Here is a 6,661-nt window from a genome sequence, read left to right as displayed (position 1 = left end):
AAAAAAAAAAAAAAAAAAAAAAAAAAAAAAAAAAAAAAAAAAAAAAAAAAAAAAAAAAAAAAAAAAAAAAAAAAAAAAAAAAAAAAAAAAAAAAAAAAAAAAAAAAAAAAAATTTTGATTCAGTTAAGGAAGCTGCTCTTTCGCCTTGTTCAATGTGATAACCTTCAGCCCTTTCTGAGTTACTATGTCCATAAATATCATTTGACTTGGAGAAAGTCTTACAAATTTATAAATTCAAATAACTGTTCTTTCTAGACCCATCTTCCCGTCCTGAAGACCTCTTCGTAGCTTTGAAACGGATAGTTTGCCATGCAGAGCGAGTCTGCTAGTAACCATTATAAAACTAATGCTGTGTTAAAATGCGGTATATAAATAAACTATACATACATTAGTGGCAGCGTAAAATCGCTACTCTCAGACGTGCCAACTTTCTGTGTGAGAGCGACAGACAGATGAAATAAAGGATATGTTTACAAAATGGGCTTTGCTTTCTGAATGAGGGCTTCAGATTGGCTGATGAAAATCGGCGTATTCGGCTAAGTCACTTATTTGGAGAAGTCTCCTATAAAAGCAGCACAATTTTAAAAATGGAACGAACACCAGAGTAAGCCCCTGAGCTACCAGGAGACCTCGCTTCACTGTAACTTGAGTCCTGTGCTTTCCTTTCCTTATCCCGCAGCCTATGCCAAACCTGCGGGATGTCTCAGGATGTCCAGAGATCTTCTATGCCGGTTCTGCTAATTGGGGAAAGAAAAGGGTCATTGCAATTATGTAATGGCTCCCTCTAGCGTGCTAGAGATACTGCTGCATTTGGGGTATATACTGTGCATGTGTGTGCCTAAGTGTGTACGCATACGGCGACTCTATAGTTTCCTTTCTGAGGGAGCGGGAGAGCACCAGCAGGATAAAACAATAATTTCACTATTACAGTGGCATATACTATGTAATATATTTCTGACAATGTTTCTCATGGCGTACTTATGTTAAAAAAAAGCCACAGACCCCAAGAGGAATTTGACTTTTTTTTGGAGGAGGAGGCTAGTGTCTCCATCGCTTTTTTCTCCAGCCTTGTGAATGCTTTTCTTTTTTTATATGACTCAGCATTACACAGTAAATACTCTGACCCCACCATGAAGTCAATACATTTGAGGGCACTCTGCAGTTTGTAAAACAAGGACTCTGAATTGAGGGGAAAACTATATAACCCTTTATCCAAGTAACTGGAGTCTTTGCTTGTAAAATCTGCCTTTTTTTTATCAAACATCTTGCAGCTTACGACATCCCATTGATACCAACGACATGCGTGGAATACTTAGAGGAAAAATAAAATCTGAATCGCTAGCACTAGATCGTCAAACCTATGACTGACTACCAGGTCATTATCATAAATGAAACGCTTACCCCTTGCCCTACAAGTCACTGTGGTTTTTAGTGTTAACTTCAACAGAGCTACTTTTTAATACTCATTTTCGGGTATGGCTGATTATTAGCAATTTCTAATGATTTATTGGAAATCATATAATCTTGACATCTTTAAAAATTGTGGCTCTTAAACCCAATAGAGACTTAGGTGCCTAACTGAAAAAAAAGCCAGATAAAAAATTATGCCTGCAGATGAATATATGCCTCTTCCAGGCTGATGTTTGTTACATCAGACAGTTTATAACAACAAAATGGCATTTATTGATTTTAATCCACCTGTGCAAGTAATGAATATTTTATTTGTTCAATGATTTTACAGTATATCCAAAATGCTTTTTCTGTCAAATTTGTAGCACACGCTACATATTTGATAGCTTAGACTGCCATCACAATTTTCTATACATTCATCAGGAAATTGCTGTATTTTTCACATAGAAAAGTCAGAAATTAAATGTATGAAGGTAATGTCAATGAGTGCCAATAATACCTATGTGCTGTGCCACGTCACTGGGTATTGAATATATAGTGTATATTTATTGGGGAAAAAAATGAAACAAAATAAAAACAAAATTAAAAAATGCTTATTAACAGCTTGGTGAGAAAGCTGTACTGTAGAGAGGCTAATACATAGACAAAATGCAAATCCTTAATAATAAGAATACACATATAGAAGGCTTACACTACTTGACAGATCAAGAAGAACACATTAAATACACTGTATAGGAGAAGCTAAACAAAGGAGCAAAGTCCAATACGACAGCCCTAACGATAACCAATATACGGAGGGTTAAATCATGCTTTGGGAAACTACTTTTTGATCTTTGAAATGTTTGTTTATTGGAAGCTGTAGTCTGACATCAACCAAAATAACTGATAGAAACAGGATACATCTCAAAACCAACTTTTTAAAAAATGCTGATTAATCATGAACATAATACAACAGTATTCAGACTTTTTCAGGGAAATGTTCATAACGAAATTTAGTAATTTATTATTCTGTCCTCAGCAAAGACAGGTAAACCTTCCTACTTCCAAAAAAAGGAAATAAATAAGAAATATCCTCAATCAGGAGTGTAGAAATGAAAATCTTTAGTCTCAGCGTGGAAGGTACTTAAGCATAGCACAAAAGTCTCAGAACAAATATCCCTAAACAAATGAAAGAAAATAGGAAGGCAAGGAAAAGATCAATATAGTTAAATGTCAAGGTTCAATATTTAAGTTATTTGAGCCTAAAATGTATCATTGGGAAAGCCCAAATCCAATCATCTTGAAAACAATAGAAAGAAGTAAAATTAGAAAGGCCAAGGAGGGAATTTGAGGAACAAAGAATCCATGTATAAGAGAATGAATTACCTGCTAAAAAACAAGCATATGCTTTATCAATATGAGGAAGCCATGACAGAACTGGCGGGCCTATTAGCTGGCCAGCTACAAAAGAAAAAGCATTGCAGAGAAATTAAATTTCTGTACTCTAGTACTCACAGCAAATGAAGACATTTCCTCGGGTCAACTTTTTTTTAGTAACAAAGATGAGATGTGGGTGTGTACTGAGGTGCCAACAGAGAGATTCTTAAAGAGCGAAAAACATCTAACTAAATGGTAGTCATCGCGCGTTCTTACAGAATCTGAAAATGAGGTAAATGAACTGTTAAAAATATGCAGTCATTAAGATCAGTTACTATGTGTGAGGATTAAAATGTACAAAATCTGTTTGTCTTTTAAAAGGACTAAAAGCCTGATCAAGGAATTACGGTGTGGCACGCTTTACTTTTAGTACTAGGAAAATTAGTTAAAATGACAATTAAAAATAGAAATTATATGGCATCGAGAAAAATGTAAAAGAATTACTGTCCAGAAACTCAATAGAAACCTTTCCACTGATTTGATTCATCCCATAATAGCAAAGTAGCACAACTTACATAGATTAAAAGGACATTTCTTCCATTTATTAGTATTGTTTCAAAGTAGCAACAGAACAATAGATAAAATTACTTTTGTCGCTCTGTATGTAAGCAGTTTTATGTCAATTTAAATGTGAGTCCACACCAGCAAGACACGTAAAAGAGAGGGTAGTTGCTGAGAAAGGGAACAAGAAATAACAGTACAGTAGATAAAGGCAAGAGAAGGTAGGTGTCTGCAAAGGATGTTAGCAGACTAATGGAGGGGCAGGGGCCAAGAAGAGAGAGAAATAGGAAAAGGGTGCTGAAGTGGGGCATAGGGCTATTTAAAAAGACTTCAGGGGAAGGGAATTAGCAAGTAGGAGATAAGCCTGAGATTGTGACTGAAACAGTTGACACCTACTTTTATCTAGCTGGGAAGTATTACTTTTACGGTTGTATCTGTGTCATTTTGGAAACAAACAAACACACACAAAGATTCATTAGGCTTACAGAAAGGGTGACTTGTTAGGCACAGATAAGTGGCTTAGGACTTGGATCCTCATGCCTCTTTTCAGGCATGTTATCTAATGACTGTTTAGCACAGAATACAGAAACACTTTTTTTTTTTAATTACAGTAAAAACAGGGCACACTTTGAGATCAAACCCAGCGTGTTTCAAACAGACTAAGTAGAAGTTTTCTTAATGATTTAAAAAAATAAAGCAATTTATTTAAGAGCAGTCAAACTAATGAAAACTGGTTTCCTACAGGTGTGTCTCTTCATATTCCACTGCCGCTACTACCAGCTTCCTCCTGTGTCTTCAGTGATGGTTGCCCTGCAGATGTGAGTGGCTGGCTGAGAGGGACATGCTGCTGGGCCAGGCAGCAGCTGCCTGGAAAGGTACAACGGCTACTTTGATAGTTAGGGTATCAATTTATCTCCCATACATACCCACCAACTGGAATGAAATTTAAATTATGATCACCTTTGAAATGTCTATCCCACTTGCAAATTTGATTGAAATTGGCGAGTAGGTCACGAAGTTACTGGGCAGAATGACAGAGAGACAGAGAGACACTCAGGTAATGGTCAAGTGGGCTGTTTGTTTACTTACATAGCCTCCTTTAAAAAAACCTAGAACATAAAAATTAAAATATCTTAGCCATTTTATTATAACATGATGCTAATCCTGGGGGTATGATATGGCACAGTAATATGATCATATGATACGACTTGTCATGTTCATGTACATGTACATGTACATGTACATGCACTGATACTACCAGTGGGTTAGGAATATACTGTGTAAATATAGACATTAAATTTTTAACATAGAATAGAAAATATTTGCATTTTAAAATAAAGGATATGTTCTGAAACATTTAGAAACTTTTCTGAAGCAAGTATTTTATGGATTTTTCTTAAACCTTGTTTTCATGGTAAATAACATTAAAACCTATAGAGTTCAGCAGTATGTTTTGTTTCACTGAATAATGAAGTACTTCACCGATGAAAATCTGTTTTGTGAATTATTTGTGACAAATCTGTTAGAGATTAGAGCACATACACCCTTTATTATTATAATGGTTTAAATATTTGTTTAGCAATTAATAAACGTCATTGAAATTCACGTCATTGAATTTCATTATATACCTGTTTTAGTAGATGATGTTTAGTTTGTCTGCAGTTATTGTAGGTTAATGTCTCCTACATCCTTTAAAGATTATGTGGCAGAACACAACAGATGTTTGTCTTCTTGTTCCCCTCTGGGTGAGGCTGCACTCTGGGAGGGGGGAGATTGTGCCTTCCCTGACATTGCACAAGTGAAGAAACTTATGGAAGTGCAGGATAAAAAAGGAGAAGAAGTGGGGGGGGAAGACAAGACTGAGCAGAAACTCCAGAAAGTGCTGAGAAAAGCAGGGAACAGAACTGCTCTTCAAGTCTCAGAGGGGAAGGAAAGAAAATATTCTCTTGCCTTGGGGAGGGGACGGTACGAAATTCTCTGCAAACCTGCGGAGCTGCTGGACTGAGACCATACACGGACGAGCGGAACTGCCGTGTCACGGCAGCGCAAACCACAGGATGTTCATCTACACCTTTACTATTCTGTCTCACTTTGGACGTTTTAGGAAGCTTTGTTTTGTAGTGAAATCTGATCTTTGGGGTTTAAAACATTTCTGGGAGCACTGGTAGTGCTTGTTTTAAGGAAAAGGTAGAAGCAGATCCAGCTCAAAGATCTGGCTAAGTGACATACATTGTGCAGATAGAAGTACTGGTAGAGTACCGATAGAGGACAAAGCTGGAAAAGCCGAAATTAAAATAACATTTCAAGAAGACCATACCTGATGATATGAAAGGTCAGGAAAGACAAAGAAAATGGGAATGCAGTCTGGGCCCTCACAAAAGCCTTGACAAATGTATTTCATGAGAGCACTCTAAGGGCAAAAGCATGTGCTGCATGGAACTGTAAGAAAGATGCTCCACCAATTAGACTTTAAAGTTATGATCAGTGAGGTTAGGTATGGAATGAATCTTTTTCCTTCTCTTCATTAAAAAAACAACCAAACAAAAAGACTAAACAAACAAGATTACTGACCCAACAGAGTCTGTGGAAGCTGCTGGATATTTCTCATGTTTCTTACGCAGGAATGTCCCTAGTAATATTAAGATATGAATATTATTAGTAATAATAATTATTAAAAATTAATAACAAATAATAATTTGAAATTCACTGAAATCTCAATATAGTGTATCACTGGCCATCATGTAAGAAGAAAATAACTGCATCTTGTAAGTTACAATATTATTGAGAGCAGGCTGTTGTTGTTGAGTCAAGTTGAATCTCTGGCTAGCACAGCAGAGCCAATAAATTTTTTAACTGGAACGTCGCAGGCTTCCCACATTTCACACCTTCAAGCTGCAGGAGGTTTGAGTCACTTATTCAAAACACTTTCCCAAATTTTAAGCATCAGGGTATTGCTTCTTATGGAATGGTAGTTTTTTATTGTTCACTTTCTTCTAGTATTTCAGTATTACAACTGCTTCAGAGCTAATGTTTACTGGCAGTAGCCAAGGAATTGTAGTAGAGTTCAATGCATCACTTTTTCCTCTCAAAGCAGTACTTAGAGCTTGAAGGCTGTAATATCAGTCAGACAGGTCACCAATTTGCTTGTGAAGGCAAGACCAATGTCTTTGTGGAAATTCAGAGCTGGTGCTGCCACCTCCAAGTAGTGGCAGGAAGCAGAGGATTGACAAAGAGTCCAAAATAATTTAGATGTAAAATACTACATATTCCTCAGTCACACAGAATCATAGAATCATAAAATACCAGGGGTTGAAAGGGACCTCTAAAGCCCATC

The sequence above is a fragment of the Aptenodytes forsteri genome, unplaced genomic scaffold, assembly GCF_000699145.1.
Source record: "Aptenodytes forsteri isolate BGI_AS27 unplaced genomic scaffold, ASM69914v1 Scaffold172, whole genome shotgun sequence".
NCBI lineage: Eukaryota > Metazoa > Chordata > Aves > Sphenisciformes > Spheniscidae > Aptenodytes > Aptenodytes forsteri.
Note: the sequence above shows the minus strand (reverse complement) of the source record.